Here is a 27184-nt window from a genome sequence, read left to right as displayed (position 1 = left end):
AATCAGTATATATATCTACATCTATATATCCATTTTGAGCATTAAACATCTTGTTAAATGGAAGTTGCAAAGAATTTTCAAATCAATGCATTCTGTATTTTTCACAGCGTCCCAATCTTTGGAAGACGCATTCTACCAAAAAATTCAGCTCAAAGTGCTTTACAATAAAGAAATGATGTTCCTTCTCATGAAAATTTAAATATTTTCATTTCATTGGTAATATTAAAATAAGATTTAGACAGAATGCAATTAAAACAAAACTGCAGCAGTGTGAAGAAAAAAGAAGGTCTTCTGGCCTGTATCACAAGAAGCTATTTAAAGGCTAAAGTGAAGAGATGAGGTTTTTTTTATCTTTCTTTTGTGAGATTCTGCGCCGATACAGATGTTGTTTAAAATCATTGGCCAGTAGCTGATGCAATACTGCCGTTGTTTATTGTGTTTTTGTTGTTATTTATTACCCCTTTTGTGGCAGGGAAACAAAAACTTCTTTATTAAGAAGATTTACTGAACTGTTTAGTCCGAGGCTGACCGCTGACAACCAAAACAACTGATACTGATGAAGTGATGCCAGCAACAAAGATCGCAGTGTTTTTAAAGTTTAAAGTTAGTAAGGAAGTTAGCAGTGTAGCTACAGTAGCTCCCAGCACATTAAGGCTTCAAATATAAGTTACACTACAGACTTTTCATGTTTTAGTCATTTTGATAAATACATGTTTAGAGTAACAAAGACAGAAGGTAAAGTGTCTTTACTGTTAATTTGATGTTTAATTTAATCAGACTTCTCCGATGATTTTAGCTCCTGTGGGTTTTTCTATTCTGTTTTTTGTGTTCCAACATTTTATAAAATGTATTTATTTTTCTGAACACCGCCTTCTAGGCTCACTGTAATAATAATATTTAATAAAACGTGAACTTTTAAACTTGTATTTGTAATAATTACATTACGTGTATTGTGTCAACTTGCCTCGGGACTGCAGATAAATACAATAATATATATATATATATATACTAATATCATCTTCTGCAGGTTCTTGGTCCCTGACAATAAATGTAATGAACTAAACAAAGGCACATTACAAAGGTACATGTATTCAACATTAATTAGTTGCTTATTTGCATGCAAATTAGTAACATATTGGCTCTTAATTAGTCACTATTAAATACTTATTAATGCCTTATTCTGCATGGCCTTATTATACAACCAGTAAGCCATTAACTAAGAGTTTCCCCTCAATAACCTCAGCATTATTGCTTATAAGTAGTGAGTTATATGAGTTACGATCTTAATTTGCTTTGCTTTGTATGGACTTTATAAGGTGGTGGTACCACAAGAATAATTATTCTCCCTTAATAACACCTAATGAATATGGTCTGTTCCTACATAACTACCACCTTATAAAGTCCATATTATGAAGCACATTAAGATCGTAACTCATATACAAGAACTTCCTTACTTACTAATAATAAGCAATAATTCTGAGGTTATTGAAGTAAAATGCAGAATAAGGCATTAATAAGTACTTAATAATGACTAATTAAGAGCCAATAAGGTACTAATTTGCATGCTAATAAGCAGCTAATTAATGTTGAATATGTGTACCTTAATATAAAGTGTTACCTTCATTGTATATGTGGATGTTGTGTCAACCTTCTATTGTTTTAAAGTTTCAAGTTTATTGTCATTATAACATACATATGAGAGCATCGAATTAGATGCAATAAATAAATACATGACACTAAACATATGAACACAACACAACACAGTCTTTGAGCCTGTATAACTAAGACGTATGGAGCGTGACATATTAATAGACCAGAAATAAATGTTGAATAGAATTAAAGATTTAACTAGAGAATGCACTTTCCGTAGAAACTGCAGTGGGAATGTGTCAGAGGAAGTTGAAGTAGGAATCTTTGAAAAGTGGAATTGGCTAGAATTAATATAAATGTAGTAAAGAGTTTAATAATACCAAAAATGTATACAAAATGTGGAGTATTTGCTAATACCTCCCTTATATTTCTTATTTATACTGCTGTTTACTATTTTTTTTTCTGTCCACTTTGCTGCTGTAACATTTGAAATTTCCCTGCTGTGGGACTAATAAATGAAATCTTAATACATTAATAAATTCCAGAAATTAGCGCTAAATAGATTACAAATATTTAGTTTTGTTTATAATCTAACACAAAACATATAAATATTTTTTATTCTATAATTTTCAATATGAGACATTTGCTTGTATTTCATCTAAATACCACAAAACACATTCATACATTCCAGAAATAAATGTTTTATTTTCCTTATAATCTAACACTAAACATAAAAATAGTTTTATTTTTATTCCATAATTTTATATGTGAGACATTTGCTTATATTTCATCTTAATACCAAGTTTTTGTTGTTGTTATGATTATATTTGTCCAAACAAATGTATCTGTAGTAAGTTGTACCAGGCATTAGAATGAACAAGAACTTGAAGAAAACAAGAGTTGTAATAATTTTTTTCATGACTGTATGTTTGGTATAACCGCCATGTTTTTCTAAAATGTACCACACTAAAGGCCATTTGGGCAAATTTGGCTCACAGTAAGAGGGTCACAGGTTTGAATCCGGCTTGCAGCTCCTCTGTATGGAGTTTGCATGATCTTGTGGGTTTAATATTTTTTTTTTTTTAGGTTTTATTTACATAGTTAGAATTACATAAAATGACACTACACTGCACTGGTGGCTTAAAAGGGTAAGATAAAGCTGAAGTAGTAGGAAGAGCTGAGTCGTGGTTGAGTAGAACTGATGATAAGAACAATAGTAGTATGTGGAGACAGAAAAAAATATTCCACGTTTTGAAAACATTATTGGTATGCCTCCAGGTATGGTATGTATCCCCACAATTAAATTGTCAACAATAATTGCATTTTACTTATTTATTTGAAGCTGTTCAATGTCCCAAAAGGCTTCAATATCACGATAACGCATGAGAAATTCATAGATTGTGGGTGTCCTGTAGATGCTCACATTTTCTGAGGAATCCTGTGGGATAACCACGGGATGGGAGGAAATTTTACCATTTATCACGGGACTGGGAAAAGAAGTCAACATGAGCGGGCGGGACAGGAATTTTCACAACAACAGGTCAGTTTTTAATTCATAAATTAATATTACCACTGACAGCCCTAGATGTATAGGGACCTCGGGCCAATGTGTTTTTATGTTTCTGTGCCATTTTGGGTTTCTGGGATGGGACGGGGAAAGATTCTTCTGGAATTGGGATGAGACAGGTATTTCTTTTTTTCTTAGTCTGCCATTAGGTTTTTTTTTGTGTAAGTGGGGCTGGACAAGAGTGATGCATCCTCAGTTTGATTTCAGCCTGGGACTTTTGTTTCCCTCTCTCTTTCTCCCTGCATGTCCTGTCTTCATCTCTTCTATTGTTATTAAATGAAAACATACAGATAACCTTCTAAAAAAAGACAATACATCGATTTTATAATCATTCTTGAAATAACAAACTACAGTCATGGGAAAAAAAAATTAGACCACTTGATAATAACCAAAATCATTGTCAAGAAAACCATGGAAATGGCTAGATATCAGCACTTAACCCTTTAATGTTTCATTTTTATATTGCAAATCTTTGTCAATTGAGTTATTATTACTATATTTATTATAGTCTCTTTCCCAAAGCGACCCTAAATAGACAATAACACATTATTTGCATCCATCACCACTTTATCTTTTACCTTTAAACTATTTATTATCTTTTAGGACTACTTATTACATATGCGTAATGTCTGAATGTCTTTTTTAAAGCACCTTATATATGAGAAGCACACGTAAATTTAGTTATATACTTTTTTAATACAATGACAATAAAGGAAAGCTTGAATCTTGTATGATTTTCTGAATGGTCAGATGCCACAGTGTCACTATCTGTGATTTAGAAATCCATGTGGTTCTATGACCTCACGGAGAGCGAGGAGACCTGTTAAAGATGTCCGCTCAAGTTACCAAATATGGTTATTTGCCTGATAAAGGATTAAATTAAACTCTTATGAGCTAATTTTTGTTGTTATCATTATAGTTGTTCAAACAAATGTACCTTTAGTTGTACCAGGCATTAAAATGAACAAGAAATTGAAGAAAACAAGGGTGGTCTAATCATTTTTTCCATGACTCTATATCAAAAGTAAGTACCCCGTTTCCTCTTTACATCTCTATCCTATCCTAGCTTTTGTAATCTGCAGGTATGAAACATGTTTTATGTCTTCTTCTGTGAGCCAACAGCTGGCAGACAATCAGAAAGACTCGGCCTAGTTGCAGAGTTTGAGAGACACCCACGATGTCCTCCCAAAGTTGTCTGACGTGTTGAGAGGAGAGCTTCACCTCAGGATGAAAAACCTGTTTGAGCCGAGGGCCTTGAAGAGTATCTGAGGTGTGTATTCTGCCTGAACCTGCTCAGGCAGTTGTCCAAACTCGCAGATTAAATGAAGCCTGAAGCTGGCAGCTCCTCTGGACAGATGCTGTAAGGTGAGTTCTTCCTCCCTCATTGTCTTTTTTTTCTCTGGTACGTGACTTCCAGCGTAACAACTGCCAGGATTACTTTTGTCATTCTTAACACAATCAGACCACCTAGGAGCAGCAGCTCTGCTTCAGCGTGTCTGAGGTGGAGGAATAAAAAAAATGTTCAAATGATGCAAACATGCTGTTGACCAACAGAAGGAGCTGTTGCTGGGTGGGCACGTGTTCAAGGTCCAAGTTTGGATTGTTTATGGTGATATAAAGACACATTTAACAGATTTCCCCCTCTTTAATTAAATTGAGGAGAGGGAAAATAAACACAATTTTCCTTGTGAAATAATCAGTGAAAACAATGATTGTCTATATGCCAACAGTGTATAAAAGTGTGTTACTCACAAGATTTTAATTTATTGCATTTTCTAACCTGCTGGTAAATGAATAACTGCTAAATTATTATATTATTAACTGCTAAATAAAAACAGTTTATTTACATAAAACTTGAACAACTACAATGGTTTATACACTGACAGTGCTGGAAAACATATACAAATATTAAAAATATTAAATTAAGTATAAATTACCTATATTCACAGTGTACTCAAGTAGCAAAGGTGTGTAATGTTTCAGATTTGATTAAAATAATAAAACACTAACTACTCCACCAACTTTGGTATTAACCTTCAGCAAAGCACAAACTTTAACTTTAACTTTATTTCAAATAAGATCAAGAAGAAGAATCAAAGCATCGACACCCCTGAAAAAGGCTTCAGCATCTTGTTTTGGCCATTTTATTTCAATTTAATTAGATTTAAGGTTTAAAAGAACCCCCCATCTTCTTCCACTCTGTCTGACAGAATCCCATCTTTATTGTTCCAGCACTTTATTGGAGTTATATGATGTTTGTGCACTGATTGGCTTTTTAATGCTGCACTGTTCCATAAAGAGAAACTATTTATTTTTAGCAGAAGATTACCATTTAATTTGGTTTTTAAATCCCTGAAGAGATCTGAGATGTGGCCAGCGGTCACTGTACTTCCATTCTATGATATTTTATTATTGTACTTCACATTTCAGAGGGGAACTTTGTTCTCTTCAAGCCACTATTTGACCACTATAGCTATAGACAAAGATTTTTACATACACACTGCTGAACATTATACATTTTATGATGAAGGGTTGTTATATATATATATCCACTAAAAGATAAAGAAGTTTCACTTTTGACCTTTTGTTTTTTCTCTTAGTCTTTTGTTTGTTTTGTTCCTGGTTTCTGTAGCACTTTGAGATTTCTTTATGGAAAGTGCTTTACAAATAAAATGGATTATTATTATTATTATTATTATTATTATTATTATTATTATAAATATATCTATAAAAATAATCCAGTAACATAATAGATATAATATAAAACCTGAAAGGGACCACTATGTGCTTCTATTTTGGATAATCGCAAAATAATTTGCATATTTATACCTCAGTACTTAAGTAAAATATTTATTTTACATTCTGATACTTTATTTGATAATTAAAAAAAAACTTCCACCACTGCTTTTAATGCACATAACCCCCAAATTCAGCCTTTATGTTTTGCTATATTTGAAAACTATGTGATCTTGATTATAATCTATAAAATAAACTTAAACAATGTTTATAAGAAAAGTGAAGTAACTGAATACTTTTACACAAGCACTGAAAAGGGGCTTCAGCTTTTTTTAATCACTTTTCGACACTAAAATTAAACACTTTGTTTATTTTACCATCTGTTCATATTAACTGTTATTCCCTAAACCTACCAGGAATATACTGTGTGTGTGTGTGTGTGTGTGTGTGTGTGTGTGTTTGGACTAAGGTCCTGGTCAGTGGTATAAAGTATTAAGTACATTCACTTAAGTACTGTACTTTATACTTTATTCTTCTACTTCACTGCATTTTAGAGGCAAATATTGTACTTTTTACTCCAATACATTTAGCTGCCAGCTTTAGTTAATTTTCAGGTTGAGATTTAACATTAAAAACAAGATTAATTTCAAATTATTCCATATTTTTGTTTTTATAAATTAAGGCATATAACTAGATAGATAAAATTAGCCCTACCTGGACAACAGTAAAATGCTGCTTTTATATATCAATAATAATAATACAATAATATATTACGAATATATTATGTAACAGTCTGAGTGGGTTCATTCTGCATAACAAGTACTTTTACTTTCGATACTTCAAATACATTTTGATGCCGATGCTTTTTTTTTTTTTTTTGTACTTTTACCTCATTAAGTTTTGAATGCAGGACTTTTACTTGAATCATTTCACAGTGTAGTATTAGTACTTTACTGAAGTAAGGGATCTTTTTTTCAAATACTCTTTTTATTGTTTTTTCATTTTAGCACAAATGTTAGAAAAAAAAAACAGACAACAAAGCACAAAACAAAACAAAAGAAGTCCCATCCCAAACTAACAGTGAGTAACAGTGATGCGCTATATATTTCTATTTATACATAAAATAAGTAAGTAAATAAAAAGACGACAGGAGACAGGTAAACAAAGAGAAAATACATAAAATAAATGAAAGGGCAGACAGTCCTCATCTTCCAGGGACAGATGAAGAGTTATAGCTTCTGTGAAAAGGAATGCAATGGTTCCCAGATCCTCCAGAGCTTGTCTGATTTGTGATTAAGGTCATGAGTGAACTTCTCCAGAGGAATAAGAGCAGAAATCTGTGATATCCACATGTCGACTGTAGGGATCACCACAGCGAGATAAATTTTTTAGCCAAAAACAAAAGATTTATCAAAAGAGATTTGGTGTCCGTGCCCGAGAAATTGGAGCATGATTAAGTAAATAGAAAGAAGGAGTCAACAAAAACTGTTTCCCAGTGACCTCCTGGATTACAGAGTGAACTGAAGTAAGGGATCTTAATACTTCTTCCACCACTAGTCCTGGTCCATAAAGTGAGTTTTCAGAGGCTTATTTCAATTAGTCTGACTCATTTTCATTGGATTTGGTTCCATAAAGCAAAATTCAACATAGTTCCCTGCATATTTTGCCTAGTAACTGACTTTGAACTGTGTTAACCCTCTGGAGTTCATGTATTTATTGAAGATACACATATTTATTTACAGTAATAACTTTATTTATATATGATATGTAGACAAGCTGAGAAAGCCAGTTGAAAGTGCAATCATAGGAGCTTTCAAAGTGTGCCAGTTATGTTTCTAGACCATTTTTAAAGTGTGAATTTTCTTTCTACAATGAAAACTATTACTATTTTAATTTACATGCAAATAGACTGTTTTGTAGTTTTATTATTTATTATTTATTCTGCTGTTTTTGTGTGTATAAATGGGGAAGAAAATGGTACATTTCCATAGACACTTGTGTCTTTTGTTTGTATTTTTGGTTCCTGGCAGCTTTATACTTTGTTAATTGAAATAAAATGAAAAATCTGACTGATAGCCAAGTTTGTGTCGAGAAAAAGGAGCCATGCATTTGATATAAGGACAGACTGAAAGATGCTAAACAGAGACAGAAACAAATGTATAGGAAATTGACAAATTTGAACAAAAATCTCCTGGACTTCAGAGGTTTAAAGTTGCTTTAAATCCACTGTAAATAATTCAACTATGTGAAATAGGTTTGGTTTATTGGGTGAGCTCTCTCCATGGAGCCCCTGGGTTTGGAGCTGGTTTTGGGACAGGAAGCTGCAGCTCAGTCTGCAGGGTTTGGGGTGGGCGGAGCCTGCAGTTGTAGTCCCCGCCCCCCGAGCTTGTTGATTGACGCGCACCAGTGGCTCCTCCTTGGAGTCTTTTTTCCCTCCCCCTTCGTTTTCCAGTGTAGTGCGTTGATTTCATACCAAAGTCATACTTAACATTCCACTTATACTGTCAAACCTCTGAGAAATATTACGGAAAACAACAAGGCGCCAAATTATAAGAAACTAACTAAAGTGACCAGCTGCCCTCACTGAGAACAAGAAGCTGACTGCCAGAATTTTTAAAAAAAGGTAAGTTCTCCACTAATGTTCCCTCTTTCTGTTTAGAGGCTTTTTTTTCTGGGAGAGTTTTTTCATGCCGCTTGTCTCGGTGAAGTTTTCAGATCATTGTCATTTTTTACATTTTTCCGCGGAGCTCCCTGCGTTGGGAGGGAAGAAAACATTTGCAGATTGATAGTCTATTGTGTTTGACTTTCCCAGTGTGCAGGGATATCTTTGACAGGCTCTGTACAATCATATTTCCACCGGTAGTCCCGCTCACTGACACACACTATTTGAAAAAAAGAAAGAAACACAAAGCGTCTCTTTTTTTGACAGCAGCGAAGTGTGGCCGATATGTGTTATTTTGTGTCTCGCACAGTTCATACCTGGATCATCCAACACTTCCAGCCTCGTTCCTCCAGAGGGATTCAACAGTTTTACCTACAAGCACTCAGAGAGAGACACAAACAAAAACGATTTGGAGGAATACACAACTTCAGTCTGGTTTGGAGCTCTGCAGCCCAAAGGTAAGAGCAGTTCTTCATTTGTCAGCATGAAGCTTTTCTTTAAACACTGCGAAGTAATGTTTCAGATAAAAACAAACAAAAACTTTCTCTTTAGTTTTTGCCTGGCAGTGGTGGGATTTGAATTTAATAAATATATTTATATTTCTTTTTACTACAGTTTAATATCTTTTTTGTTTTTATGAGGAAACTTATTTATACAATAATATCCTTTTATTTAACCATTTTGCATTTGAACAAACCATTTTTTCATATATTATTTCAACTAAAATAAATTTTAACTCAAATAAAATCAATAAAGACTTACTGAAGAATGCATAAACACAATATATAGTATGTAAAGAAAGTTGAAACAACAGATTCACAAATGCACAAACAAATAAATAAAGGCAGTGTGCACGCTACACAGGAACGACACTAATGCATACCAAAAATAATTACAGTTACATCACCGCTATTATGCCAGTATTTGTATATATATATATATATAACAAACTTATTGCATTCATTTATTAGCTGGCCACAAGAAACTACATGGAAATTAAATTTAAATTAAAAATTAAATCTAAAAATAAATATTTTTGTCAATTTGGAAGAAAGCCATAACACATTAGACTCCAGGCTTCCAGAAAATAAAAAAACAACATTTTTTAAAAATAGCTACATATTGTTTCTTTGTTTTCATGAATAGTATCCTGATTTTTTAATTTTTTTATTTCTAATATTTTTTTTATTTTTTATATCATGACTTTATTTAGATTTTGAGATATAAAATTTAAATTTCTATCTATCTATCTATCTATCTATCTATCTATCTATCTATCGATCTATCTATCTATCTATCTATCTATCTATCTATCTCTTTTCTTTGTTTCATGCTAACAAACAGCGCATGCGATGACACGCTGCAAAGTCTTACTAAGTAGATAATTCATAGGTGAGGATTTGAGACGCATGGATATGTACGCGAGCTAATTGTATAATTATAGGAGTGCCACCTCGGGCTACACCTGCTCTCTTGTGTCTGTGCTGTTAACTCAGGCTCAGGGATACATTTCTTTTTTTAATTATTATGACAGAGACAAATGTTTTAGCTGATTAGAAATGTAGAGGGGAAAAAACATGTTCGCATTTGTGGAGTGAAATGAGCTGCAGAGTTAAATCAGTGGCAGTCAACAGGTTTGACTAAACAACAGAATGCAGTCTATCAGGTTGGTCACAGCGAGCAGAATAACCTGTTAACGTCTCTGTGTGGCTGCTGTGTGTCTGCTTCTACTGCAGCAACATTCCTTGAATGTATCTCATATTTTCTACATTTAAAAAAATATTTCGTCTGTGTGTTTGTTTGAGGGGAAACAAATCTGTGCAACAAGACAAGGGAACCCTTTTTTTCACAGCTCTGCCTTTCGTCCATGTGGCTGTGAGTGTAAATACTTTCGAAAGTCTTTCAGAGACGGGCACCGTTTGTTCGAGCTTCAATCGAAGGAGATGATCGGATATTGAGCTTTCTTTCCCCCATGTTGGTCATGTTAGGTCATGGTTGAGAGGCAAAATCCACAGTTTGAGGACTACTTTCTATGAACATGTGGAAATGATGTTCTGAGACGAAACGACCAACCAGCACGACCAAACAATGTGTCCTTGGTAAATGAGACACGCCAAGATGCCTAATAATAGATTTTGATGCTGATGGGTAAATCTGGAAAGGATTAAGCATTCTGCTGCTCCGACAGATTCCCCCTCATTGTTTTCATGCAGCATGAATGCATCAGGCCTCCCAATGTACAATGTGGTCTCTCTTTTTTTTTTTCTTCTCCTCCTTGAACGTACTTTATGTTTCTCAGCCGTTGTGGATTTACGCTGTGTGAGAGTTAAATGCACAGGGAAAGTTTTACAACTTCACCCATGTCATGGAGGTCAATTAGATTACTCAGGGTAATATCCCCTTAAAGTGGCCGCTTTCTCTCCTTTTACTCCCCAGCTGTGTTCCCTCGGGCCGTTTATCGGAAGGAAGAGTTAATGAGCATGTGTTCTCTTCACGAGGGTTAAAGAAATCTGTTATCCTGTTCTCTTTTTGAGTTGAAGACACATCAGAAACTGGAGAGACACTTGAGGTATTTCAGATCTTTCGCTGATTCCGGTGCATCCTCTCTTTGCTCTGCAGTGTTTACTCTGTTGACCGTTTGTCAGCAGTCGCTTCACCCGTTTGTGTTAAACCCACAGAAGAACGGCTAATGAGCTTTTGCCCATTTGTGCAGACGCTGGTTGCTTTTTAGCACCATCCCCAGAAGTGCTCGTCCAAATGGTGGACACTTGCCCCTCTGTCAACCCAGATCTGAACAAATACCACTTATGTCTGCGTGGTGAGCACACAGAGGGCCTTAGAGAAAAGCCTGCAGCTCTCAGCAGAAGGGCACTAATGACAATCTGGAGGACAATATGAAGTCTAACCAGCAGCGGTTCAGTTCAGTTAAAGAGTGCAGTTGTGTTGATAAAGAGCAGATTCAGGGTGCGTAAAAAGTCTTGAAAGTTTAGAAAATCCTTAATTTTAAGATTATAATCATTGAAAATTGCTTGATTTTTAACATAATCTGTCGTGTCATCTACATCATCATTATTTTACACCAAAAATCTCGAAATATTTGAAATTAAACACTTTTTGTTGTCTGTTTACTCTGGAATTTAGAATGTATTATGCTATAATCATTAAATAATGATTGAAATGTACAATCAAAGTTCATATATATATATACAGCCGGTAAAATAAACAAAATAAACAAGTGTAAATATAAGTTGACTTCTTTAGATTAAGATACTTCACAAGTCTGGAAGTTTTGGTTAATGTGCTTTAAAAAGTGCTTGAAAAACTTTTTATTCTTAAATAATGTCCAAACCCTGCATATTATGCTTTACTACTATTTATTTCAGTGCTGCATGCTCTAGCACCAATCAGATTTAACTTTAAACATATACCTCACTCCCACTAACTCAACTTATCAACATTATATTCACGTTAATGCACTGCACATGTTTACATATGCTCCAAACCATGAGGTTTTAACAGATAAGCTTTCTGGCCTCCTATTCGGACCACTCAGGGGAGGAGCCGGGGAGTGGCCTAGAACAGTGTACTCTTTGTGTCAGTTGTCCCCAAGTTGCTAAACGTTTTAGTTGTTCTTTCTCTGGCGACCAACAGTCAGAAGTGATGTTCCACATAAATGTTCTCGAAAGAGGAAGAGCTGAGAAAAGAACTCTCTGTGAGGGTGTGTGTGCCAGCGTCTGTGGCTCCTCCAGCCTCCATTATAGATAACATGAGGCTCGCTGAGTCTGTCTGCTGTTTCAGAGACGTGCGTGTGTGTGTTTGTGTGTGTGTGTGTGTGTGTGTGTGTGTGTGTGTGTGTGTGTGTGTCACACTGGAGCTCCAGTGACCCAAGGGCACTCATGTGAAACCCCTTTAATCCCTCTGCTCAGAGTGTTTTGGGTTGGGGGATGATCTCCTCCTGCAGCACAGAGTTGTTCGTTTTGGTTGCTCCTAATATAAAACAACACAGGTGCTCGGGTGATTTTTAAAAAGGATCATATGTAACATTTATGCCTCCAAAAGATCTAAAAGCAATGTGACATAATTTATATATTTTATTGAGGTGTGTATTTATCCCAAATGTTTCCAACAGCTTAAAAACCCAGAGAAATTTTATTTAAATCAAGAACCCTCTACGTGTCAAAGTTTTAGACACATTTTTACAATTCAGCGATCTTGGTTGTTTTTAAACTATATATCTTAACCAGATGAAGGATTTTAGTGATCAATGTTTGGATCTTAAGTTTTCAGAGAACAGACATTAGCTGTAGCTCCCTCCACCAGCATGCCAAATAGCATAGTAGAAACACTGATTTCAAACTTGAAACTGCTTTATTCAACATTTTAACCATTCTGAGTCACTGGGTCCGTTAGTTTTAGAGAAGAGGAGACCTCTGCTGATAATTCGGCTCCGGTTAAAAACATTCTGAACATTTGGATCTTAAGTTATCAAAGAAAGAAGCTGAGCAAACGTTAGCAGCAGCCAACATGCCAAAATGCATCAAGAAACACTTATTTTTAACATTTACTGGTTTTACTGGTTTGTTTTGGAGAGGAGAAGGAGTACTATGAGGATAATTCAGCTCCTAAACAATGACAACTAAAGGAATCATTACTGGGAGAAACTGACTGCTTTTTCTCTGTGTTTGTTGTAGTTTTTATTAAGAGAAAAATGACATATTGCACATTTAAATCCTCATCTATGCTCAATACCAATACAAACCAAGCCATATGTCCATAACCTTCATTTGTGCACGTTTCCTGAAGCTTAAGGACACGTAGAAACGGAGCAGTACCGCTGGAAATCATGGGGGCAGTGTAGCTGATAATTCAAGTGAGACACGACCAGGACACGAGGAAGAAATTTTAAAAATGGTAGAACTTTTTTAGGAGATATTAGTGGAAAGATTGATCTCTCTCCACATGTTGCAATGCGTTTATGAAAGCATGTGGGCAGTTTGAAATGGATGCATTTATTTTCGTACCTAACGGGAGTGTAAATGAGTCTTCGGGGTCATCAGTCCTTTATGACCGTATGTACATACATTAAATGTGCAACAGTGCAACAAGTTTCCTCTCTGGTTGACTTTTTAATGTCTAATCATAGTTTTCCTTGTAAAAAATCCTCTCTATACGGCCCTGATCAAAGCCATGGCTGCTTTTAATGCCTTGTTCCACAATTTATATGGTTAGATGAGTTATTGGCTGGTGCATTCTACTGCAAAGTTATGCATGTCTTAAAGGTTTCACAGATTATGGCTTCAAACCGCTCCCCTCACCACAAAATGACCAATTCAGGCTAGAATGGCTTCTCTGCTGCTTTCTCTGGAAAATTTCCGATTAAAATGCTGATTCAGGCTGTAAAAAAAAAAGAGAAAGGAAAAGCATTCTGGCGCAGTCGATTCGTTTTGTGTCAGTCTTTCCCTCTTCGGCTGGATTTAGGCTTAGTTCTCTGAAAGTGTGACAATTTCAAGGTAGACCACATAGCCAGCAGCATCCGGCGTTAAAATACAACAATGAATGAATGAATCAGGCCTTATGTTCAAGCTCTGGCTCGACGTGTGATACTCATTTATCCGCCTGAGTCTCTCAGTGACTCATTTAGGAAACCAGTAACCTCTCCTTACCTCAGCCAGTTTCCACGCGGTGTGATTTGTTTACAAGAAAACAACAAATAAGAATCAGCTGCGGTGAGTTTCATGGTATGAATGTTTAAAAGAATCTTCTCCCCAACTCAGATCGCTTTCACACATTTTCATTCTTGCGTGCAGAGACGTTGATCCGAACACTATTGTTTTTCTTGGGCATGCAGCTGGTATCAAACTGCAAATGTTTGACTTGACAAGGGGAGCATGTGGTGTGTGTTCATGTGTGTGTGTGTGTGTGTGTGCTCAACTATTCCCTGTGCCTCTCTTTCTGAGCTTCTTGCCGTGTGAGCTGTTGGCTGTCCAGCCCTCCTCTCACTCTCAGCTCTGATTGTTTCCTGAGCGCCGTGCCAGATAGGAAGTAGGAGGAAGTTATTGGAGGAGCTGGAGAGAATTTATTAGGGCCAAACACAGACACAGGAGGGAGAGGGGAGGGTGGTGACTCTGATTTTTTTCGGGGAGATGAGGCTTTCATGAGTCTGAAGAAGCACACAGGCCCGACACTTAAGCCAGCTCATCACCTTTCATTTCCTCGAAGCAGAGTTACGATTAAACGTATGCCTCTGCTGCGAATGCGTCTGTGTGCGTTTCTGTTGGTCAGGAGGAATAAGGCAGCGTCTCCAGTTCTTGTCGGAGAGCAGCTTTCCTGGCCTGGAACCTAAAATGTTTTCTTTATCTGTAATCTGACCTTAGAGAGCAGCTGCTCCTTCTGCCACCAAGTCCTGTTGTTTCCCCTGTCAAGAGTGTGTTTGTGTGGCTGTTGGTGTGTGTGAGGGGGGTCTCGCTGTGACATCTGTGAGCGCCCCTCAACATTAACAAGACGTGCCGAGCAGTTTCAGGCTGCAGATTTGTTACTGTGTATTAAATGTTAAGTTTGCTGGAGGTGTGTTTAACTCTCAGCTAAGCAGGGGGGCTTTCGGCTGCCAGCAGGGGTCCGTTCTTTGCCAACAAGTGTCCCAAGTCGAGCAGCAGCTTAACAAAGGCTGCATTTCTTAAAGACAGGAACAAATCCTGTAGTGTACTGGTTAACAAACAGACGGGGGTACATACATTATGCCAATAGGCATGTGATGGCGAGACTGAAACAACAGACTCGATGGCTCGATGGTGGAAGAGACAGACTTGAAGGGAATCTGTTAACAATCTGCTCTGGGACATGAGTCAGATGAATTAAGTCACGATAACGGGGGTTTACAGATTTACTGACAGGCTGATTTTCATGTAGTGTTTGTGTGTGAATTTGTATGAATCAACACTGGAAACAGAACTGATTTGTTTTTTTCATACTTTTCATCTTAAATCTTAAACCTGTAATCAGCATTTTTATATTTAAAAATAACAACAAGAAACTTTTCATTTTATGTTGATTTTGGCGCCCCCTGTGGACAAAAGTGGTCTTGTTTCAATGCGCACAACCGCCTTGTGTCTTAAAGACTCTGTCAAAGTGTTGGCATTCGTTTTGGAACTCAGTGAAAGAAAGGCGCAATATTATTATAATTATTATTATTATTATTATTATTATAATTATTATTATTATTATTATTTTAAACAGCTGTTATAATGCAGCAACCTATTTGTGGCAATGTAAGATTAACAACTGTAATAGTATACTGGTAAAATGAAGTAAACTTTGTTTTAGTTGCCAACTTAAAAACGTGTATTGATGTAAAAACCATGTATTGCATACATAAAAAAGACATATTACAAACCAGTCTAGGAGTAAGAAAAACTTTAGTATAATTTTAAATCCCAAAATTGTCTTCGCCTGTTGAATAAACAAGTAAGGTTGACTTGTGTTTTGCTTGTGCTCTATCACTGTGCCTTTTTGCTTTTCTCTTGTTCTTCTGTCACCTTTTGACTTTTTTCTCTTTGCTGATCCTACCAAAGTATTGCCAATCAGCCATAACCACAAAATATAACGTCTAAAATCAAGTTCTCTAAAGAATAATCTCCTTCTGCTTTCCTTTAACTGGCTAACAATACCTTTCACAATTTATCCGTTATATTTAATGTTGTCAAACAGTCGCACAGTTGCTCTTTTGAACACATTGTTAATGTTGTGAAACTGAACTACTTGGTTTGCTTATGGCAGCAAAACTAGTTGGCCAAGTTTAGAAAAAAAATCTGCGTTTTGGTTAAAATGACTACTTCCGTAAAGAAATACACGACGTAGCTACATAGATGACTTAGAACGTGATGCAGATACGTGCCAAAAGAAAATAACAACGTTGACTATTTTTTATTTAACAAGGAACAAGAGCCCTGCTTCTGTTTTTTGACCCATCTATCCACCCTGACACCCTCACTTCACGGACTTTCTCGCTCTTTATACTTAATCACCAGACCTCCTCCTTTGATCCCGTCATAAATACTACGGCCACTAGAGGTCGCCTCACAGCAAACGTCAATATGGGTTATCATCAGGCGGCCACCTCCGGGTCTGAGCATGGAGGCAAACCAGGAAGTACCTTCAGCTGCATTCTACTGAATAAAACACTACGGTCTCAATGGCTAGTAAAAAAATCTTCTTCAAGACAATTTGATGTTAATAGTTCTAATAATTGCCCCATTTAGAAGAAAACAGAAGATAAAGAATCGTATGATTTGGGGCGTGGCTACCTTTGATTGACAGGTCACTAACAAGGCGAGCTGTCATCAGAAGAGAAGCAGAGCAATGCGTATCCACGGCAACGTGTCAATAAAATGATCTATAACGTTATATAGATATAAAAAAGATGTTTATCGGTTTGGTCTCATAACTTTGACCCTTTCACACTGTATGTTCACTTGACAGTTTATTTGAACGTTTTGTTAAAAAATAATGTCTTGTTCAGCGTTTGGTTGGACGAACAGACACTCCAAGGAGTTGCTGTTAATTTTTCTTTGGTAAGTAACGAACATTTTGTTTTAGTTTTTTGCTAGCTAAAACTAACATTCCAATTAATGCTCCACTTAATGCTTATATGAATTAGCAGCAGCTTCTCTCAGTCAGGTTGAGGTGTAGAGAGGCTGTAGTCAGTGATCAGATCCCTCTCGCTCCTCCACAGTCCAAATATGGTCTGCTCCTCGTATCAGGAACAAGATGGCGACGCAAGATGGCGATGAGTGTAACGATGAACTCGATGCTTTCAACAGGCCACAAACCAATGGGTGATGTCAGGGTCACTACGTCCATTATTTATATACAGTCTATGGTTATAATAAGCTGCGGCTCTTAGCTCACCATCATGTGGGTTATATACAAAATTACTTTTCATAGGTATAAGTAAGAACAGTAAATGAGAACAGCCTGTCTTGTTAGTTGATGTCCTTGGTTGCTCCAGCGTTGTCCCATTGAGTTGAGTGCAGAAACGTTTTCCTGAACAAACTTTTCTGTTTCTGTTTGTTTGTTGTGCAGCCTGTTGGTATTTACTGCACTTTAACAAGTAACATCAAAAAGGTCATGTTTTTTTTATGCAGGCTGTCTTGACATCATTAAAATAAAAGTTTCTCTGTCTGTTGTTTTGCTCACGAGGAGGATTTTCTGTTGAAACTCTGCTGCTTTGAGAAACCACAGTTGGCGTTAGGAAACACTTCAGAATGAAATAAAAAAATGTGAGTTGGAAATTAACAGCAGAGGCATAAAACTTACAAATCACTTACTGTACACACACTGTTGTTTTTGTATTGGTACTGTAGCTCAATGGGCTCGCATGGCGCTCACGGTGGGATGTTTAGTCTCATTTATATTTCTATGATCCTTCCTGTTTGGTCTTAGACGTCGGGAGGAAGTCTTCTTTTCTCACCAGACGACTGCAGAAGAGACGTTGCCATCAGGCCATAAAAATCATGAGACATGACAGAGTAATTTGGACTCAAGGTCTTGCCCCACTGTAGTTTTTGAATTCCACTGCGTAAGGAGAAACCCATCTGGTTGGTCCATCTGAGATGATCTCATGTTCAGTGGAAGATAAAATTGAGGAATAAAAACTGGCAGTGTGAAAAAAAAAATCCTCTCTCTCTGGGTGAATGTGTTATTGTGTGGACTCCTGAATGTCTCACTGTCATTAGTGAAACACACAGGCTCTGTTTGTTTTCCTGCCTGTAGGTGTTTGTAAGGGATTTCCTACACTCTGTGCCACACTTAAACAAATGCCTGCGATGGAATCCCTTTCCTGATTTAGGTTATACCGAGAGCTTTCCTCCATGTGACCCGACAGCCTCGCAGTGACTCAGTAGAATTACTGGAATTCATTGGGACATTTCACCGCACACAATCCTGTCTAGGAAGAAGGAGAGGGAGAAAAAAAAGGAAACTCGGTGCGGTGCCAATAAACTCTGGTTGGTTCATAGACGGAGTCGGAGCAGAGATAAGCCGATTGCTGAAAACAGACTGCAATGTGATCGCTCCGCTCAGCGCTGGGAAAATAGGGAGCGGGATTGTGGTGCATGAATGGTGCTGTTTGAATGAACGGAGCTGTGCGTCGTTATTCCTGCTGCACATTGGAATTCTGTAGCATGTTGCTCTCGTGGCCCGACTCCCAGAGAGCAGGAGGGGAGGTGTGTCCCTGATTTTTGTGTTAAATATGAGAGCAGTGTGTCATTCAGGCGAGATCCTTCAATAAACCCTCCCATCTGGAGTCTCACACACAGGTTTGTGCTTTGGATGAGGCCTGCAGCTGACAAATGTCTATTAATATTGAGATTATCTTAATTATCATGAATAATTAACTTATTTGTGGGGCTGCCCCCCTTTTTAATTGATTGGTGGACTAACTGGTTCTCTTAGTTGACTGAGATTTCTTTAGTTGATTAGTCATTTCTGTACTTCTTGTGCAAAATGACTCATTTCCAAGCAACTTATGAGCGCATTGCTGGTAAACACAAGATTTAAAGAGGTGCTTTGAACAATTCTTTGTGCGGAAACTCAGTTTTGCAGATCTGTCGATTAAATTTACCAACACCCAACAATGTTTTTAGTTTTTTTCTTTCTTTAAAGATATTCCTTTTATAATCACATAAACAGAAAGAAGCAGCAAACCTTCAAAGTAGAGAAGCTTAAAAAAATGAGTTGACTGATTAATAGATTATCAAAACGGCTGCAGATTTATTATCCATTAATCAATTAATTGTTTGTATTTCAAGTTTTCAGTTAATGTCTTTTTGTTTATGTTAATCTGCAGTATATGTTTTAGGGCTGGGCGATATGGCTGTGGATTGAACTTCTCTCTTATTTGTATTTTGTTGCCCTTTCTCAAGCTTTGATCAAACGTACAAGGATAAGAACGTTAAGTGTTGTCCAAAAGACGTAAATATTGCCGTAATGCAGTTTGGCTCCTGGTTTTTCAACACTGCGAAAGAAACTATTAGAAAAATGATTCACGAGAGGCCTTTTTATATTGTTGTGACGATGTATATCATTGCATCGCCCGCCCTACGGCGTTGTGTGGAGGTTCTCACCCAAACTTGACGCAAAGAGACAACACAGTGTGTTTCTAACAGCTGTTCTAATGCAACCAACATGTTCATTACAGCAGCTTTTCTTCTCAAACGACGTGCCGGCAGTAAATTGCGTCGCCGAACTCGAATCCCCAAAAGTCTCCCTCTGGAGTCAAACTAGCATTTGGTGCCATAAAACTGTCCCTGAGAGTTTATTTACTGCTCACTTTAATCATGAAGTCACGACTATTGTCCAGATTCAAAATCCTGTGACTCCACCAGAGGATGTATTGAAAAACGGCTCCACTGACAATGCCCTGCCTCTAGTCTGAGCTCTGAGCGTGTTCACTGCTGATGTTGCATTCCAGCTGGAACAATCCCACTGTTTTCCAGACCCCAAAGTGGACGCCTAAATTGGACAACACCCCCACCCCACATACACACCCCCTTTCCCCCCTCTGCTCTCCAACCAACCAACCAACCAACCCACCACCCACTCCTCCCATACACGCATCCCCTGGTCTCCTGTCCTTATTTGGGTAGAGACGTTCTGAGCGCTGGGTGGAGGTGGGGGGGTGGCGGAGGAGGGAGGGAGGGAGGGCGTTGGGTTGACACAAGGGAGGCAGGAGGAGAAACAGTGAGCACTCGCAGCCCTTTCTTAATAAGGACATGTCTGGAATTCAGGCCCCTCTCTCGGTGAAGAGCCTCTCTTTTCGCAGCACCTCACTTGAACGCACTCCTGCGAGCACTCGGAGCTCCGGCGAGGTCGTCAGATCTGCGTGTTGCCCTGAACGCCGCTCGCTGCTCTTCACAGCTCGCAGTGTGGAGGAGGTTTGCAGTGTTTTCTCTGCTATAATTGGAGATAAACAATACAGCGTCCCCCCCCCCCCCTCGCTCCTTCCTCTCCTCTCTGTGCCACCAGTGTCTGATTATTGCCCCAGCTCCTCTGAAGCAGCACCTGTAGGTTCATTAATGAAATACTTTACCTGAAAGACGTTTTCACACCAGAGCACACAAAGTGCATCTGCTGCACTCGAGGCTGAGAGAGAAGAGTGTATCTTAAGGTTACACTAGTGTTAATGTTAGTAGCCCTTTGTGTTTTACCAACAAGTAAAATCATTACTGCTAATGTCATGTCATGCTGCTGGAAATTTAGCTATTTAAACATTTAATTGTCAGCAGTTTTTTACGTGACATATTTTAACTTGGGCTATTAGTTAAAAAATATTTTGCAGCAATTTTGATAATTGAATAATTGTTTTAGGCACTTCTCAAGCAAAAATTACAATTATTTGTCACTTCCAACTCCTCAAATGTGAAGATTTAGTGCTCTTCTTTGTTGTGCATGATAGTAAACAGAATATTTTGGGGTTATTAGAACTAATTGGCACAAACGAAGAAATTTGAAGACTTTATCTTGAAATTTTGAACATTTTAACTGACATTTTTCATCAATTTCTGTATTTTTTGGGGGGGCAATTTATCCATTGATCAAGAAAATAATCTGAAGACTAATTGCCAATGATACGCTGCTGCCACAGCTGAGGGAAAAGGGCAGTGTACCATTTCACTTTGTGGAGAAGGTGATTGGCTGCAATCTGACATCTTGACTCAAGGAAAAATTGTTTCCAACCTTCACATCTGTCTAAAATAAGATATGATATTCCTTTATTCATCCCCATTGGGAAATTCAGATGTTGCAGCGGCTCAAGTACAGAGTAAAACCACAGATAATAAAAAAAAAACCCCGATAAGACATGTACAAACAACAAAGACACTATAAATATATCAGTTACTTCAATGCAAATCTTTTTGGACTATTATCTCCGTACACTGTGTATTATTTTTATTCTTAATACTTTGAACCTTTGCACATCCACTAGAATATTTTCCTGCAAATTCCTGCCAACCTATTTTCATTTTAAACCGTTACACATTGTACATTGTAAATAATATTTTTTTATTCTGTATTTATATTTCCTATCTAGGCACCTGCAGTATACACCGAATTAAATACCTTGTATGTAAAAATACTTTCCAATAAACTACAGTCTGATTCTGATCAGTAGTTGAAGCCCTACTTCAGCTTACAAACTCAATATTCAGTTTAATATAATACAAGACAAAAAAAAGAAAATCCACATTCTAGAAGCTGGAAGGAGAGGATTTCTTGCATTTCTTTATTATTTTGTTGAAGGACAAATTGACAAATCGTTGCAGCTCAAATTCTATTTATTGATTTATTTCCTTGCACATCCACATTGCTCTGCACTGCAAAAAAGGTATGTCTAAAAACAGGATAAAAACACTAAAACTGAGGGAAATTATCTTGCTGCATGGACAGATAATTTCACTTGACAAGATTTCTTAAAGGAAGATTATTAAATCTAGAAATAAGCATGTTGTACACTTAAAATAAGAAATTAACTCTTAAAACAAGATAAATTAAAGCATTATTTATCTTGTTTTAAGAGTTAATTTCTTATTTTAAGCGTTCAACATGCTTATTTCAAGAAATCTTGTCAAGTGAAATTATCTGTCCGTGCAGCAAGATAATTTCCCTCAGATTTAGTGTTTTTATCTTGTTTTTAGACACACCTTTTTTGCAGTGTATGTTTTTGTTGTTGTGTTTCGGGCGCTGATTTTCATTTAGTACAAGTCCAGATTCTGATTCAACTCTAACTGGAGTCGTATGTTGTTAGCAGTCGTCCAGCCGTGTGATCTGTGAGGACTGACATGGATCATTTGAGCTGCTGACGAGTGCTTAGTTTCAGTGTTGAGTTTTAACACCGTGACCCTGTTGCAAAGAGTCCGCCATAACCAATACCCTCTCAGCTAAAATTAGCTGCTCGACTTGTGGATATTTGTCAAACTCTCGTTTGGGTTCAGTGACGTCCATAAATTTCCAGTTGTATGTGGCGTGTGGTGGAATATCAGTGCGGGCTCAGTGTATGACGGACCTACTCGCCTTTGATCCTCCGTAATTCCTGTTATATGATGATGGGAGGAGAAAGGAAGCATCACTAATCCTCCACCTCTGCTCTTTCATCAGTTTGTGGTTCTAGCAGCAACTATGAAGTACGAATCTTTCTAAATACTGAGATAAACAGAACAGAGAAAGCAAAGGAGATTTCAGGACTGTTACTGTCGACGTGATTATATTCAGATAAAATAAAACAACTTCTTGGCTGAACAGTTTTGGTGTAATTATGAAGGTTGCTCTTCACTGTTATACCTATGAAAAGTAATGCCCATAACCCACATAATCCTGAACAGGTTCTGCACTGTAGAAGGTTGTGTGAGTAAGATATCAGCTGAGCTCCCCTTGTATGAGGAAAAGGTTGAATTATCGATCTATAAACTCAAGAATCTATATTTTCGACAGATAGTGACAGATTTTGGACGGTATGGAGGCTTATATGCTGAATTACTTTTAACTAGAATAAAAAAATAGAATTTTCTATATAAATTGTGCACCAATTTTGGACGTATTAACATATGATCCATTTAAGGACTGTCCGAAAGTTCCAATTCTGACGATAAAGCCTGTTTTTACAGTTTCTCTCTACAATAAACTGTATTTTTGTGTTATTTTAATAAAAACATACTTTGGGGGTGCAGACGGTTAAAGAATAGTTAACATTATTGAGTATATAAGCAATGCATTACACTGTCAATTAATTCTAGAAATTAACACTAAGAATTAAAAATAAAAAAACTGTCAATAAACATCAGTATGATACGCTCTGACCATTTAAATAAAGAATGAATATAAAATTAATAATCTGTTTATACCATTTCTAAATGGCCTTAGAAATTATATTTTGTGTTAAAAAAATAAAAATCTGTGAATTTCGGACAACATATTCATTGATAATGACAGATACAGATCTGCCTGTGGTTGGTCACTATTGGCCGATAATATCTGTTGATGGATAAATCAGTCAGCTCTACTGTTTTACAGTCTTGAGAACAACGGCTTCATTGATTTGCAAAGACATTTTCATACGTTTTGATATTATTTTTCCAGATAAAGCGAGAATACAGTATCGCAGTGAGATACAGGAACCATACTGTTAATATTTGACTCCCTAACTGTGCAAAGCCTCATAAAAGAGGTCGAACCTGCCTTATAACAAGGAGAAAACCAGCAGAAAACAGATAATATAACACATTCTCTCATATAAAAGCTCTAAATGTCCATATACATTTTAACTCTCTGTGTTTATCCATTACATTTTATTTTTGTCAGCATCTGCAGAAATGCTAAAGCAGAAACACAAGCATCCTGGGAGGATCGTGGTTACCTCATAGACTTCAGTTTCAGAAACAATACGATGCTGAAGAGGCAGCTTGAAAAATACTTAAGATCTTTGCCTGCAGTCAGCCATGAGCCAACCACAGTGGGACACAGTTCCCAGACCACAAGAATTCTTTGAGGCCAGCGCTGATTAGTGAGGTCTTTAAACTTCGTTTTATGGAATATCCTTTTGGAATTCATTTGGCCATGTTAGAGACATAAAATCGAGGAAATTATAGTAATAATTACGGTTAGCATTGTTTATTCATACAAATTTAATGAGTGCAATAAAGAAAATGTCAAAGAAAAGCCAAAGCAGTGACCTATAGATAAACGACTTTCCTTCTTCGAGTCTCATTAAGCTTTACACAAACTCACACAGCTCCGGCTCCTCTACAGTCACACAAATAACTCACTATAGATTCCTAAGAAAACAATCGGAGAGAAACTTCATACACATATAGATAAAGTTCACTAGGAAGCTGTTAATTAGGTTTTAATCGAATCAGATATTAGCAAATTTCTTCCCCATGTTCTCCTTAATTTTACTAAAATAAATTAAAATCTGCCATGTTGTATCATATATTCTAGTGTTCATACAAAGTCTTGGACATTTGGAAAAGGCTTCATTTTAATTGTTATATGACTATAATTCTTGAAAGATGCTTTTCAACATAATCTGGAGTTTCACCAACACAATCACTCATATAAACAAAAAAATCTACCCCCTCGTCATATTTACTTGTTGTCGCCAGTCATTAAATACCAAAACGTGGAGCCGACTGACTAGATTTACTGGCACATGGGACTGAAATGAAAAGGGGTCGTTTGCATCTAAAGAAACAATTAAGATATGTGTTGAAGCTTCAAGTGACTGGGCATTTTTAGTTTAGGTATGTTTTAAAAAGCTAACAACTCAGCTGATATTTACAAAAAGGAAACTAATAATAGGCTCAGTGTGCTGACCTGTTCGCTGGTGTTATATTTAGAATATTTTCGCCGCTTTACTGTGTCTTCGTTCAGTCCTGTTTAGGTTCACATGGAGGGAACTGAAGCCGCTCTGTGCTCTCATCAAAGCCACTACACTCCATTGTGAATCTGAACAATCCTTTAAAACACCAAAATCACAAAATAACACCAACAAACTGACCGATCGAGGCAGTGGGAGACCAGCAGCTACCATGTTCTGCAAAGTAGAATACACAGAGTCACTGTTTTTGTCAATGGAGTCTGGTGGCTTTTAGGAGAACAGAGGTAAAGAGTTCATTCTCTCTGTAAACTCAAACAGGGAAGTCTGACGGCAGGCTATATTGAAATCGAATCGTGATATTTGAACCTCGTAGTTAACACACTGGCTATAGACAAGCACCTCATTCAACCCCACTTCGATTAATCTAGCCAATCCCTGTAAATTAAGGCTGATTAAGCAGGATTATTACTTGGTGGCGAATGTTTCCCATCATATAAACAATGTATGTATTAAAGGATAAGGCTGGTGATTTTTACTGTTGGCAGCAAATCCAATAAACAGAACGAAACCAACAACGTCTCTCAATTCTTTCTGACTTTTCAAACTTTCCTGTGGCACTTAGACACAAGCCCATTAATTCCCACTCAGAACATAAATCCTTAGAAGTGGGTCACAGATATAAAGTTTCATTCTTAAATAAGTCAGCTGGGTACTGTAGTTTTTAGCTTCTCAAAGAGAAAAAAGTGCATTTTTTGGGGACTATTTTCAGCTGCGGATGAATACAGATTTGATGCACTAATGTGGAGTATTTATACCACCAGGATCATGTGTGTTGGAATGACTCACAGTGTTCAGGTTCATTGTTATAAAATACAATAATACAATACAATACAATAAATCTTTATTATCCACCATGGTGGAAATTTGCCTTCGGCTCACCGTAAAGATACAGAATTTCATTAAAAACATACAACAATTGAGAATGCAGTTAAAACATAGAATAAGAAAAGAACACAAAGATAACACAAATTGCAACAGTGTTGCTCACTGATGTGTTATAAATGCTATTAGACCACAACAGAGTCTATAGTATGTAAACTTGGCTATATATATCATGAGATCTGTTTATAATAAGAAAGAATCCTTTATCTTTTAACTCTCCTTCACTAACATTAACTCACCTTTAATTCTCAGTGGAAAAGGCTGAGCTACGTGTTATTATCTCCACTAACAAGGTTATATTTTTGGTGCAGTTTGCAAGATAACCAAAAAACTGATATCCTGATTTTAATGAAACTTGACAGGGTGTAGCTTGAGTCCAGGAAAAACCTGTTAAATTTTGGAGTGGATCTGAGTTACAGGGCAGATATAAAAATAATCAGATAAGGTGCTTTTGCTGCATTCATGTGCTGCCTGAATATTTTTGAAAATATTAGTTTCTCAATCATATTTCATGACCTGATCTGTTTCCTTTGCTTTTTGTGCTGTTTAAATGCTTTAAACAATAAAATGCAAATACAAAGAAATCAGTGTTGGAATGTAAGTACTAAGTACATTTACTCAAGTACTGTACTTAAGTACACTTTTGATGTACTTGTAAGTTACTTGAGTTTTTCTACATTTGTAACTTCATACTTCTCCTTCACTACATTTTGGAGGCAAACATTGTACTTTTTACTCCACTACATTTAGATGCCAACTTCAGTTACTTTTCAGGTCAAGATTTAACATAAAATCATGAATATTTTTTTAATAAATGAAACTACATAAAATTATAAATGGATCAAAAATAATAATACAATAATATATTTGGTCTGTATAAATAAGTCTGAGTGGGGTCATTCATCCTAACGAGTACTTTTCCTTTTAATACCCTAAGTACATTTTGGTGCTCATACATTTGTACTTTTACCTCAGGAAGTTTCTAATGCAGGACTTTTACTTGTAGTGGAGTCATTTCGCAGTGTGGTATTAGTACTTTTACTTAAGTAAGGGGTCTAAATACTGCTTCCACTGCTGAAAAAATTCAAATAAAATACATTTTCCCTATTTGAGAAATGGAAACATCCAGAAAGCACTTAAAAATATATATTTGCTAAAGAATTTTGACAGCTGAGTAACTTGTGTCTTTGTTCCACAGGTCTCCTACAGATCCTTTGATTTTGGGGCTCGGGGTCGGGCCCAGGGGGAGCCGCCACCATTGCGTCCAACGAGTGGAGCGCCAACGGTAGCCCAGAAGATGGGCTGGACGGGGACAATG

At 36.8% G+C, this 27184-nt stretch overlaps 1 long non-coding RNA gene across 1 annotated transcript; it reads left to right on the top strand.

The window, feature by feature from the left end:
* The first annotated feature begins 8170 nt into the window (after positions 1–8170).
* On the top strand, positions 8171–27177 carry LOC131968770 (uncharacterized). Its single transcript, XR_009394061.1, has 3 exons — positions 8171–8516; positions 8866–9013; positions 27065–27177. It is a non-coding gene; the product is annotated as an uncharacterized LOC131968770 (long non-coding RNA).
* The last annotated feature ends 7 nt before the right edge of the window (positions 27178–27184 follow it).

The sequence above is a fragment of the Centropristis striata genome, chromosome 3, assembly GCF_030273125.1.
Source record: "Centropristis striata isolate RG_2023a ecotype Rhode Island chromosome 3, C.striata_1.0, whole genome shotgun sequence".
Taxonomy (NCBI): Eukaryota; Metazoa; Chordata; class Actinopteri; order Perciformes; family Serranidae; genus Centropristis; species Centropristis striata.
The sequence above is the reverse complement of the archived record's forward strand: the minus strand, read 5'-3'. Positions and strand labels throughout refer to the sequence as shown.